The 14854-nt window shown below is 38.4% G+C and overlaps 1 pseudogene; it reads left to right on the top strand.

The window, feature by feature from the left end:
- LOC124979393 (myomesin-2-like) overlaps nucleotides 1-14854 on the top strand; it is a 460208-nt pseudogene that overhangs the window by 34835 nt on the left and 410519 nt on the right.

The following is a 14854-nucleotide window of genomic DNA, read 5'->3' as shown; positions in this document are numbered from 1 at the left end:
AGTCTTACAGGACAAGTTTCTGGTGTGCTGAGGAAGGGCAGTTCTTCTACCTAGAGGGAGACTGAGTCAATGGAGAGATGTAGTCTGTCCGCTCAGGGCAGACACCTAGGAATTCAGTCAGAAACTGGGCACAGGGAGAAGGTGCAACTCGCTTCACACATGTCACACACCCGATGAAACCCTGCTGCAAAAAGGTCATCGTGATGAGCAGAAGAGGTAGGAGCAACACAGGCTGATGAGTCTTCCCAGGCAGGGGCCTTGCCAACCTTGCCTCTTGGTGGAGCAAGCTTTTACGTGTAGACTGTGCTGGGAAATCCCAGATCGCAGGCTGGGTGTGCATGGCGGCCAGCTCACCGTGGCCCTGCGCACCTGGAGCAAAGCTGCAGGGCAGCCTCTCCTGTGCTCCTCTCACAGCACTCCACATCCAGTTCTACAGATTCCATCCCAACCTTAGGTTTCCTTGAGGGAGAGACATCTCCTGGGGTGGTCAGGTTGGTAGAACAAGGATCAGGATTTGGAATCAGAAGACCCAGACTTGGAGTCCAGTTCACCTAGGGTGGTTGTATAAACATATAAACATATAAACATGCATGTGTAAACATATGTATGTTTCTATATAATTATTATTATTTTTTAGTTACCAAGACTGCTTTTTCCTGAAAGCACCATCTTAATTATGGGAGTAGTTAAGCAATGCTGTCTTCTCCCCTTCTCATCTGTCTTGCCCTGACCCACAGGATGGGGATCCAGGGAGGCCTTCTCAGAGGCCTCCAGTGAGGGTAGCACCACTAAGTGACTGCTGGGTCCCACCATGGAAATTGCCCCAGGGCAAGCATTTGGCAACTGCCTGAACATCTGTGGTTGCTTCCCCAGGATGATGCAGAAAGTCCTCCAGACTCAAAAGTTTCACTCCAGGGGGCTTCCTGCTCAAAAATACTGGGTCCTTTTTCTTGCCTTGGAGTGAAATAAGCATTTCTATTCCCCTTTCTCTGAGATCAGACTCCGCCTCTGCCCTCACACTGCTCCTCAGCTGTGTCTTGCCCTCTGTCCTTGGGAGCTGCTGGGACTCCCCAGATTCAGCTTTGGGAGCTTGGCGTGGGTTTCTCATGTCTCCCCTCTTTAGTGTCCTTGCTTGGACCTCTGGGTGTGGACACGTGTGGGTTGAGGGAGGCTGGCCAGGGTCCTGGGCTGCCCCCACTCTGCTCCTTTGCCTCTGCCACTGCACTTTTCTGGTACATGCTGACTCCTATTTGAAATTCAATCCGCTTGCCAGGATGATCCTAGATCAGATCTGCATTCCATCTAAAGTGTGCTGTTTGCTCATGAAATGAAACCTAGTCTTATTTTGTGGTGTTTCCATGTGACTGTTCAATTCCTTGCTTGCAGTTGAGTAAAGGGCGAGCAATTGAATATTGTGAAGGGTACAGAGAGGTCCTAGGGATGGTTCGACCATTCTAATTATGTGCTAATCTAACTGGAACCTCACAAGATTTCATTTCACAATTAAAGGGGCCACAAGTCTGGAAAGCCTCTACTCTTCAAGAATCTCTCATAAATTCCAATATAGATCTCTAGCACCTCACCTCATTTTTAAGAAGGTGAGATCAGAGGAGAGGCATGCCAGATGTCTCTGGTTGCAAATACTCTATCACGGTTTCTGCTTGTTAATGCCTCTGCTCAAGCACATAGGCATAGCTCATGGTACTTGCAAATCTACACAGAATGTCTGGGGGAGGAAGAGCAGGAGTTGTAGGAGCTGACTTGTGATTCAAGTGCCTTGAGGGCACATGATGGGGAAAGCAGCCAGGGTGGGTTGTTAGCTCCAGCAATGTCCACAGGGCTGCCTGGTGCCGGTGCAGGTTACTGATACTTCCTGTGAACATTCCCGGTGTAGTGGGAGTTTCATGCTGGGAAAACACTGATACCTTCTGGGCAAATCCTTTCCCCTTCTGGCAGAAACTGAAAGACTTTTGGATGACAGTCTTGTAAACTGGCTCATATTAGAAACAAAAGTAACTGAACTCTCTAGTGGTGCATTATGCTCTGGCTTTGAAAGCACAGCCCTGGGTTTGTTGGCCTTCTTGAGTGGCAGTGGAGCCCAGCACCACTCTGTGGCTGAGCCCGAGGAAGCTGGGGTTGGTGCTCACGTGGTTCATGCAGTTCATTTCTCCTGCAGGTGATGTTCAGATCCTGGGCCCTCTGTCCAACATGCATGCTTTGGAGATCAGCAGGACTTACCTGGTCCTCAGTTGGGACCTGCCCACTCCCCTCAGCAAAAAGTCCTTAATGTACTTCATTTAGAAGGTAATCTGATTGGACTCCTGACTGAGCAGACCTCACGCTGTCCCTTTTCTGTGTTTGACAAAGGGGCTGGTATCCCACAGGTCTCTACAGACACTCAAAGGGCTAATGGTGGGGTAGAGCTGTGACTGTGGGGAGGGTCCTGGGGTTGGAACTGCTGGAGTGGGTCCCAGCTGGGACCCACCACCCAGTGCAAGCAGAGCTTCTGCTCTTCTCTCTGGTTTCCATGTCCAGCTGAGCCCAAGGGACCCGAGGCTTCCTCTAGCTCCCAGTGCTGCAGGTCCTAAGAAATGCAGATGACTCTGCTCAGGGCCTGTGCACCAGCTCTGGGGCCCCTGGGTGGTGGTCTTACAGAGTGGACCACCTGGTGGAACAGACTTGGGCTAAGGATCAGGCCAGTGCCTGAGGCTTGGATGACCTGGGCAGAGTGCAGAGCACATCAGCACTGCAGCCTAGGATGTGCACATGTGGGTGCCACACAGATACACACATATGTGCACACACACAGCTCATAACAAGACATGGCATGCCTTCTGTAATCTAGCCTATTTTATTGCATTGGAAAGGCAGGCTTTGACACTCTACTGATTTGGAGCCCCACTGTTGGGTTGTGGGCCATCATTGACTGCTGCACAGTCCTATGAAATGGCCAATCAGGTATCATGATGCCAAATTTGCCTCACAGTACAATGTAGAGCCCAGTGTGTGGTGTGCACAGTCCCCTGGAGGTTGGTAGGAGAGGCCTGTGTGTGTGTGACACCTGTGCAAGGCAGAGAGCAATCAGTAAGGCAGAGCTAGTGCTGCTGGAGCAAAAGGGCACATGAGCCACAGAGATATTCAACAAAGGAAGCAAAATGGTGCACCACCTCTGAGCTCTTGAGTTCTTGGGCCTGTGATTTTTGATAACTTAACCCTCTATACCTACATTTCTGTCCTCATTAAATAGCACTATCAATATTTACCTAATTTCCCTAAAAATACTGTGAAAATGAACAGTCCTATGTAACACACAGTAAGTGCTCTATAAATGTTAGGCCTTATTTCATAATAGTAGCTGCCATTTATTGGGTACTTACTATAGGCCCATTGTAATAATTTTAGATCTGAGTTCAAAGGCCATGTTCTTTTTTTAACCATATTTTCTGCTCTTCAAAGGCTGAGACTGGTGAAAGGAAGAGGTAGAGAGCTGAGAGATGGGGGAAGATTGTTAATAAAAGTCTAAAACTATGGGACAATGAAACATATTCCTGGTTTCTTTGAGAAATAGATCAAATGAGAATGTTTGCAGATAATATTAGAAATAGACTGACACCAAATAATAGTAGACCTTGAATGCCAGGGTAAGGAATAAGTTTTGAGGGAAGAGGTTCATCTTTCTAATTTGGCAAGAATATTTCAAATACCAAAATATCTGAGAAGACTTGTTATTCATCATAGTTACAATTAGGGACTTACTAAAAATGTGAAGATGAAGGAAGCTGATTTTGACCTGATATATACATACAAACATACATATACACACATATAACACCCACTCCTAAAAAAAAAAGATTTCTCATCAAAAACACTTTAAGCCCAGGAGGAGCAATATCCTGTGCTCTATCTGTAAGGAATGCAGACATGAGCGATATGGAATCTTTGCTATCAGTATTGTTTGTTTTTGTTTTTGGTACTAGGGATTGAACTCAGGGATGCTTAACCACCGAGCAACATTCCCAGCCCTCTTTTGTATTTTACTTTGAGACAGGGTCTCATTGAGTTGCTTAGGGCGTTGTCAAATTGCCTAGACTGGCTTTGAACTCATTATTCTTCTGCATCAGCCTTCAGAGTCAATGGGATTACAAGTGTACACTACAAACCCCAACTTTTGCTAGCAGTATATAAACTTATCTGTTCCAAAATAGTCTCATTCTGGTTATCATTCATTTATTTTCATGTGAAAGGTTGACCAGAATGGGTGACAGCCACAGGGCCACAAAGGAAGGAAAACACTAAAGTAGTGAGAGTAGTTTGGTTGCATGACTCCTGGACAGTCACATTATGTATGAGATACTTCATAATATTGAACAGAAAACCTTCCTTATTCTCCAATCATACCTACTAGGAAATGAGCCCACCTTAAATCTGTCTCCTACAAAATTGCTTACCTTGATCTGTTGGGTAGACATGCATATGAAGTAAAAATTAGCTCTCCTGTTGTTTTAAAATACATTATTCTATTTATTACCAAATCAGTCACCTCCATTGGCACAAACACTTGTCGTGCTGGAAGTTATTGTACTTAACCCTACTTCAAAGCATTAAGTATTCAACTTAATAGTGAGATAGTGACAACTGAAAAAGGTTTCACTTTATATACTGTCAGTTTTCTAAGCCCTCAAAATGAACTAATAAAACTGCATAGTTTTTGCAAGGGTCTAAACTCAAGTGTGCTTTGGAAGACAGGGAGTTAAAAATGTTTTGGAAGTTAAGTTGGTATAAGAGTATGAAAAGCCTCTTTTGCTCTAGTTCTAAGGAAATACTCTTCTTTTTCTAGGAAAGCTTTCCACAGAAGACACTATACACAATATGCAAGTATAAGAAGGAATTACTGCAGTTCATTTACTTTCAAATAAGTTATTCACTTGGACATGTAACAGAAACTTTATGAATGTGAAGTGTGCTTGAAAATGCTGATCTGTTAAAATTCCATAAAACAAGTCTCATAATGCAAGTCATTTGTGACAGCTACACATAAATAACTGAAGCAGCATTTCCAGAGAGACTAGGGCAAATGGTAGAACAAAGTACAAATCAGCAAGGAAAGAAACACAACATAGTTGTGGTAATAATTTACCATAGTTACTACTCTTGAAACCAAAGTAGCATTACAAGTGTCATCTGTTTACATTTCCCTGTGTTTGCATCATCTTCACAGTGAAGTGTTGAGTGTGCACTAATATGTGCCAAAAAAACAAAGGCTGCAGGGCTTTGACTTAGAACAGTAATTTTAACTTTTAAATTTAGATTTTGTTATTTTTATTTATCTCTGCATTATGGTCTTTTAAAGGAAAAATGTGGAAATTGGTTAACTAAATATTATATTTCATATTTCCATCATATATATTATTTACGAGCTTGCTTATTTCCTGAGTACACTGTAGTGGTTGTTTATGTGAATTCTGAAACAGCAAAAGTAGAACTTCAGAGGAGACCAAAAATAACAAAGAGGCACCCTATTGCCCTGTGAGAAAGCACTGAACTTCAATCAGAATCATGGGCCCCAGGCCTAGTTTTCTCTTATGTAGCTGTGTAAACTAAATCAGGTTGTTTAACCTCTCTTTCTTTTATCCCTCCAATGGGGATGTTAGTACCTAACTATCCTGTTTTACAAAGTGGGTATATGAGTAAATTGAACAAATATATGTGGAAGAACAAAGTACATTTAAGTACTCCACAGTTGTAATGAATTATTCTTGTACTCCTGTAAAACAAACTGATAATTCTAAAATTGAGAATTTTAATAATTGAACATATTTGACTTTCTGGTTGATCAAGCATAAAATCAAATGAGATTTGGCTCAGAGTCATTTCTCTCCAAAGGCATGTAATCATCGCAGCATTCTGGGTGATTTCTTCTAAAAAGACCCTGTTTCACACCACTCATTCCAGTGGAAAGGACTTGCTTTCAGTAAATGAGGCCATGTCTTTATAAATTCATGTCATGTGTTAATATATATAGTAGGTTCTAAGACATTTTTGTACATTAAAAGGACTTGAAAATTACTAAGAGTTGCTTTTCCTGTGGTATTTAGGCAAAATTCCTAAGGAAATTGACAAAGAATAAACAAAAACATCATGAGAGAGAAACTAAGGGATGTTTCAAAGTAGCATTTCAAGACTTAGTAATCACAGATTGGTTCTCTGTGTCTCCCTGAAAAAGCATTCCATGAGAAAGGGTGCTGGTTCAAGAGGCAGCTCTGAGTATCTGTTTTTGACTGTTTATAGACATGAGACTCAATGCACTCATGTCATGAAAAATGGCTGGATTCACTTTAGATATATATTTTTAATGCCAGTAGAAACAAATCTTAAATGAGTCACTTCTTAATTTTTGAAATTTTGACAGATTAGAACTTTTTGAACTATTTTTATTATTACAAATGATCATGAAAGCCTTGTTGGATGGCATCCGAGGTGAAGAAAAAACAGACTTTTGTACTGGTAGGAGAGGTCAATTTATTATTGTACTTTGATCTACTGACCATTCAAGGGAATTAGAAGTTAACAACTGTATCTCTGGTTGATCTTTGCATATTTTAATCCAAATATTGTAAAGGACAGAGCTAAAGAGAGGAGTGTCTACATAATATACAGAGCTTGTAACAGGAGAGGTTTAAAGTCCTCCACCCAAGGGAACTCTGTGCTTTGCACTTTGTTTAAATTCTATTTAAATTTAAATTTCTAAACTTTTCTTAGAATGTTAAGCTTCCTTGATCTCCTCTCTTTTGAATTGCAGAAATCAGGTAAAGCTATTGGTGAAATGACCTATCATCAGATTACTGAAGAATCTATAAAAAAGATGGCTGTCTTTGGAGAAACTCACAGGAATGAGCTAACAGGAGTATTTCTGATTAAGCACTGGCTAGAGAATGATGCTGAGATTCAGAGAAGAGGGCTGGAAGTAAACCACTTATTACCAATCCAAGAGCAGTGAAGAAGTGTACCAGATATATTGGTTGTTATCTGAATCGTGTTTTTGACCTTGAAAATCTTAGGTAAGAACATGTTTTGTACAGTGTGCATACACACATATGTGAAATGTATGTGTGTGAGAGATCATGTACATGTATGTACGTGATGAATATTTATGTTTGCACATATAGTGCCATATAGTGCACTTTAAGTCATGCTTCCTTGTGAATTACACAGTTGTGGAAACTGGGCATTCATATGATCTTTTAAATACTTTTTAAAATACCACATTATTTGATTTTTCTTTACAAATATATCCTCTGCAGACTACAAAAAACATATAAGAAAAGTTTTATTTTTAAATCATATCTGGAAAGACAGATTTAATAATCCTTTGCATTAAGTTAGTGTTTGACCACTCTGTTTACATACATACTTGTTAGCTGTGTGAGAAATTCACTACAATGTTTTCTTGCAACTATTTATGGTAGCACATAAAGTTCTAGTTAAGGAAAATATGATGTTCCAATTAATATTTGTTGAATGAAGAGTGAATACGTACCCATTTTCTGAAAGCATCAGACCACTCTGTAGCCTGAGGAATAGTATTTACCTTCCAGGGTGGATTAAATAATGAGAGCCAAAGCACTTACACTGAACTTTCTGAATTTGAGTTGCAGCTGATTTAAAATACCTTGCTTACAATATACTTAATTGTAATATTCTAGATGGATCCTGCCTAATTATTGTTGCCTTTGTTTATGTCCTGATAGCTACCACTGTATATGCCAATAATGTTTTGCCTTTTTCATTTTTTTCTTTCATTTACCAAAAAATATTATTAAACATCTTTTATCATTGTGCCAAGTACTGTGGGAGTACAACACTGTGTACAAGATGTTTCCCCCCCAAGGAGTTGGTAGACTGCTAGCCAAGATATAAGACATGCACAGGAACAATTAGCCGCACTATTTTATGTTCCTATTTTCTGATACAGTAATTTGAGTTAGAGAAGTCCTTAGGTTTAGTGTCACTATGGAACAAAAGATGAATTAAATTTTAATTTTTGAAATGCTTTATCTTTATGATAGAGGTGATATCAATACAAAAAGTTATTAACCTAAAATGACTATTATACATGTATATATTATATTACAAATAATAATTCATTGAAGAATAACTTTGTCAGCATATTCAGTTCACACATGACTCTAAAATGAACTGGGGTGAGTTCCACTTATAAGTGTGCCTTTCAGTGAGAGAAGTCTTTTAAATTGAATTCACATTCACCTTCTTATTCATAACACTTTTCAGAGATCAAGCAGTTCTTAGAGTAGCTATGAAAATTTATGAGATATATGAAGCAATTATCTTTTCCTGTACCCACCAAATTTCTTTTCCTATATTCCTCATCTCTGTAAGGGCACTATCACCCACCCTAGAAAATCCTCCATAGAAATGCCAGTTCTTCATTCTCCTTGTCTAGTGGGTAAGTTTTTCCAAATATTCTTTGCAAGAATGTCACAAATCCAGTCTTGCTCTCCCATTTTACTACCTTAGTTTATTTTTCCTGCAGACAATTTCTATAGCCTCTTAGCATACTCTCTCCACATCGAGACTTGCTCCAGTCCTTATTGCCTTCTCTTATGCTATAGAGATCATCCTAACATGAAAATCTTATGCCTTTACCCAGTCAAATTTTTAAAAAATCTCCTCCTCAGAATAGATCTAAGCTACCTAGTATAGATGATAGTGCTCTTTGGGGTCTTGCCTCTGTCTGTTCTTTCAGTCTCATCCCTTGGAACTGTTCCAGTGGTACCTGTACTCCAGGCATGGGAACTCAAAATGTCCATTGTCTTTCAAAACTTCCAGCCTATACTCTGAGCAGCTGGGTGGGCAGTGGTGCCACTAACTCAAATGGCATAGAAAGATATAGAAACAAATAAGGTAGGGGACAGCCTCGTGGGATTATCATGATTAACTTTAAAAACAGATATTTGTATGTGCACACATGTATATAACATGTATGTGTATAATACATGTACATTAATCCTTTAGGAATTGTGTTTGGTTGCACATAATAAAAACATAAACATAGTAACTTAAGGAAATAAAGGTTTCTTATTCACAAGTAACAAGTCCAAAGGTTGGCAGTCCAGGGCTGGTGGGGTGGCTTCATGATATCATCAGTGCCACAGGTTGCTTCTCTCTTCCCACTGTGCTCTTTTCATGTGAACCTTTATGTAATCATGGCTTTAACTTCATAACTGCAAAATGACTAATCCACCTTCTTGACTGCATTCCAGACAGGAAACACTCAGGTACAAAGTAGAGGTCCCTTGAGATATTATTTTTACTAATATAATATCAAAAGAGATGGAACTACATGAAAATGTGGTTGAATGATTTAATGAGAAAAAAGAAATTTAAAGCATTGTCACATACAGCAAGAAAAAATGTATCCTAACCATTTCAGGAAGTGAGGAGAAATTAGATTGAGAATCTTGTAAGAATATAATAATCACTATTAACACTTGTCCCACAAAAATATATACACATGTACCTACACATTTTTGTATGTCTGGGGACTGCAATCTGTAAACCTTGTCCCTGGACCATTAATGACCATTGGGCCTCAGTTAAAATTACCTAGCATTAAGATGATGTGAACACCTGAGTTTGACTATGTTTTGAGAACTTGAACTAGCCAGAGTAAAGATTGGGGGGAAGATGCATTTAATGATTCATCTCCATTATAAATAATAAGTGTACCATAACTGCAAAGAAACTATAAATAAGATTAATGGAAAAGTTTTGTTCAAGTTTGAAGTCAAATGGTAAAATCTGTCTGAAATGTCCTACCTGTGACTAGCCACATAATGAACATATTTTTCATGAATACCAATGTAATATCAGTTGTGCAGAATAAAATGGAGGGAAAAAGATATTTTTGGATATAAATGTTTTAGATGTTCTTACTCCTCTCACAAGATTTTCCATGTTAAAAGTTTGGCAACTGGTTCTTTGTATACTATATTCTTATTGACTATTTTACTTCTATTTTTTATTCATTCTACACAAATGGGGTACTTTTCATTTCTCTGCTTGTACATGATGTAGAGTCACACCATTTGTGTAATCATACATATTTATAGGGTAATGATGTTTGTCTCATTCCATTATATTTCCTTCCCCCACCCTCAACCCCACCCCACCCCTCATTTTCCTCTGTATAATCTTATTGACTTACGTTTTCTTAGCCACAAATATTAATCTTTTCCTTTCTGCTAATAATAGCATGTCAAAAAGATGTCAGAGGATTTGCCATATGAAGAAAAGAGCTCAAGAAAGAAATCATTTATTTGGTCCAAAAAATAGAGAAGATTCCTATGACATCATTTATGACCTTCACAACACAACCTCTCACTTGGGGTGTACCCTTATTTTTGAAGATTCCAGGACTGACTTCTTAATTCAGATGTTTCATTATATTAAGGTAATGTCAATGTAATTAATTTATAAGTTTATATAAGTCAATTATAGATGTGAAACAACCAGAACAGGGTCAGGAAGGAAGGTTCAAGAGAAATGGATCTATTCCACAGTCAGGCTGGGAGGCTGGATGGGAGGCTATACCCAGACACAGAGGTGGTGGTGACAGGCAGGAGAAAGGGAGAAACAAGTAAAAGAGCAACTACGATGAAAAAAATAACAAGACCCTTATGGATTCTTGTGCCTATAAGCTTATAAATTTTATTCCCAAAGCCACCAATTCATAAGTTATTTGACAAAAAGACAAGTAATATGAATATCAGAATTTTATATGGTAGAGTTGAAATATCAAAATTATAGGGTTTTAGGAAGCTCTGATAATTGTTATTTCCAGTGGTGAATACATTGTTTCCCTTTAGTCCTGCCCTTCTCAAAATTTGATTGGGATTACTTAACACACGTCCAAACTTTTGTCCTATACTTCATATGGCTAATCATTTTAAGACTCAGGAATCTGTGAGGTTAAAAATTGAGCATTCCAGTGCCTTTAACTAAAGAAACAATATTAAGAAACACCAAACAAGCAAAAACACAAATAATGGATTTCGTTTTTGATTTTATGTAATAGATGTTCCTCCTGAGAACTAAAATGGTTAAGTGGGAAAAGTTTGACCCATGTAGCCAGAAGCTGGGTTTAAATCTTGGCTTTCTCCTTCACTAACCTTAAAAAAGAAGTTCAACTCTGAAAATGGCTTTTTATAAAATTGCCATAATAATACCTAATATGACTGCTAAAAGGTTTAAATGAGAAAACATATTCAAAGCATTTAGACTAATGTCTACCCCATGTGAAGTTAACTATTATTTTTGTTTCCCTTGAGTTGTGGACAATCAGTAGGTCATGGTTCAGGTGGGAGATCCTTATGCAGCTGTTCCGTGTTGCTCATTGAAGAGAGCAGAGTGCTTTGGTGGCCATGGAAGCCACAAAACCTTGATTCCTGGTTGATTCCTGGTTATCAAACCAAGAGAGGTGACTCAAATTTTCATTCAAATAAGCAGGATGAAGGGGAATCACCTGACATCTGCAGAACCTAAATTACAGGGGTAGAAACAGCATTCTTAAGAGAATAAATAAGCTAAATAGTAAGGGTAACCAATGATGAAAATGACAATAAACACACCATTCAGAAAGAACATTTATTTCCTCTTGTTTGGTCATAGCTCTGGAGAATTGTTTAATGTACATTTTACTCAGAAAGCTGCATGTAATTCAATTTTATATGCAATTTATTTGTGTGTTTTCGAAGCTATAACACTAAGCTTTAGAGTGTTTCCTAAACCTGTCTTACTAATCTTGGTTGATGAAATGAAGAATATGAAGGCATCACTGACTCCATAGCAGCAAAGAGAACAAAACACATGGTCTTTACATAAAAGAAAGACATTTTAAAATTTCTATCAGACTTCTTTGTCTCCCTTACCCTGCTGTTTATCTTATTGAGCATCCTTCCCTCAAATATGCAACCACTCGCTTTATAGCCAAGTATGGTGTTGGTAAGTCTATTGGTATAACTGAATAAAGTATGTCCTACCTGAAACTCCAGAAAAATCAAATATTTATAGCTACCTTGCACATCATTAAGGTTTATAATTATCAGATAATAATCAAATTAACTCCAGGCAGACACTGTACTTAATTTCCTCAATATTTCTGAGCAGCTTTCTGGTTCCATTCATATTAGTTCCTTTGTTGTTATGTTTGGCCCTTCAAATGAGTTTGAAAGATTCTTCTCATTCTCAAGACTTAAGTGAAATGTCACCTTCTATAGAACCTTCTAACTCCACTCCATAGAATTAATTACTCCAAAAATTGTACTTTCAATAGATAGTTATTGTGTGTCTACTAGAGACCAACACTGTGCTAGGTTCTGGGGAAACAGTAATGAACAAGGCACACAGATTCCCTCAAAGAGCTTAGTATCTTATGAGAAGGCAGACATTAAGGAGGTCATTACTGCACAGAGGGATAAATTACCATAGTAAGAACAATTCATTCTTTTTCCTGTGGGACCTACTAGCATGATTAACAATTTGCAAACTACAGTATAATTAAAATTTCTTTTACAACTTAAGATATTTTTTGTTAGATCTTGGATGCTTTAGCCAAGAGTAAATTTAAGAGAAAGATGGCAAATAATATAAACAAATGAAATTATCCTGGTTACTCAAGTATTGACACTTTGGGTACAAAATTAAGGAAAGGTTACAGGAACATGTGTCCAATGGGGTGTCCACAGGATGCTATGGTTTCATCTCAAAGGAAAAATTATCTTTTGCCTTTAAAGTGGAATTGTGAAGGGGAGACCCTGAGATTAATCTTGCTTCAGCTAGCTTTTGCTGAATAGCACACTTTCCCAGAACTTAGTGACTTAAACCTTTTTAATTTAGCTTGTAGTTCTGTGGGTTTGGTTAGGCAGTTCCTCTAGTCTGGACTGTCTTTACTGGTTTCTGATTGCTTCACTCATGCATCTGGGGTGAGCTGGCAGATCAGCTTGTGACTGGATGATCTGGGATGGCCTCAATCTAATATCTGGCAGTTGACACACTGAAGGCTCGAGCTGCATGACTATTGGCTGGGGTGTCTGAGGATGACCTTTTAGTATCCATCAGATTAGTGTGGACCAATTCACATAATAGCCAAACAGGGTTCCCAAAAGCCATAAGAGGGCAAGTCCAAATGTGTAAGTCCATTTCAAGCCTACTCTGTGACACAAAAAGAAGCCACCTAGGCAATCTGGATTCAAGAGATGGGTGACTGATGAATGCAAAAAAGGAGAATGGAGTGTCCCCATCCCTGTGGTAGGGATATAGGGACCATGATTTGTAAACTGTGCTTTCCACTCAGGTTTGTGGCATTCTCCCTGGGTATATCATTTCTTAACATATTAGAATTTCACACTTACTATTTGAGAATTTCTTGTGAATATGTTGTGACCTTCCCAATACCAGTTCCATTAGACAGTGTAGAACCTGCCCACATACAAAGATGGTGAACAGCTCATTTTTAGTTTTCATGAGTATGGAGTCAAGGATTCCCAAACACAGAAGTTTCTGTGGTCACAGAGGGCTGTACAATATGAGGCTAAGGAATTACCTTCCCCATAGGCACTGAACTACACAGATGCTATGTCACCATAATTAAATCTTTGTCAGCAATTTCATACTTATATTCATTTTAGCAAGTGATTATTACTATTTTAAAGTAAATTTGTATATAATATATTGGTCTATGATTTTTTAAATTTTAATCAATAATGTGTGTTGAAGATTCTTTCATTATTTTTATTTAACTGTTCACCAACTGTTGCACATTTGAGTCAGTTCCATTGCAAACCAAGCTATAATAACCATCATTGAAAACAGCAACTGGGAGTTTTTGAGCTTGTGTTTCTTTGAAATGTGGAACAGCTAGGTCAGAAGATTGCACAATTTAATGAGCAGATATATTAGATATTATAAAATTACCTTTTAAAGTATCTTAACCAATTCAAGTATTTGTCAACAAGAAATGAGAGTGTCTACTTTTCTTATACCAACACTTCATATCATCAGATTCTATTTTTTCCAATCTAAGGGGGAAAATGTTTTCTCACACTGATATGCATTTCTCTTATTACTTGTGCTATTGAACATATTTTCTACTTTTATTGGACATTTTCATTTCCTACTCTTTGGTTTTTAAAATGGAGATTAACAGGATTTGCATTGTTTATTTGCCAATTGGTTTTCTTGTATGTGTACCTTGTGGTTATTGAAGAACAACTGAAGTGAAAAAACAATTGAAAAAGCATCTAAGATTATAAGCAAAACAAATTTGACTAGATTACAATTACTATTTCAATGTTTAGTGGTTAAGTTTTACACACACACACACACACACACAGAGTAAGTGGTGCACATATATGTAATATTGTTACATATTGTTATGGTTTGGCTATGAGGTATCCCCCTAAAACTCCTGGGTTAATACAGGAATATTACAAGTGAAATGATTTGATTATGATAGTTATAATCTAATCAGTTTATCCTAGTTTGAATGGACTGACTAAGTGGCAACTATAGGCAGGTGGAGAGTGATTGGAAGTGGTGGGTCAGTGGGAGTGTGCCTGGAAGGGTTCACCTTCTCTGAGGCCCCCTCCCTCTCTGCTTTCTAGCTGCCATGTACTGAGCAGCTTCCTTCTGCTTTGCCCTTCTGCCATGATGGCTGCCTTGCCTTGGCCCAGAGCAATGGATCCAGTCAACCATGTACTAAGCCTTTGAGAATGTGATCCAAAATAAAGTTTTCCTTCTATAAGTTGTGCTTATCAGATATTCTGGTCATATAATG

Source organism: Sciurus carolinensis, chromosome 3, assembly GCF_902686445.1.
Source record: "Sciurus carolinensis chromosome 3, mSciCar1.2, whole genome shotgun sequence".
Classification (NCBI taxonomy): Eukaryota; Metazoa; Chordata; class Mammalia; order Rodentia; family Sciuridae; genus Sciurus; species Sciurus carolinensis.
This window is presented reverse-complemented; position numbering and strand designations above follow the sequence as displayed.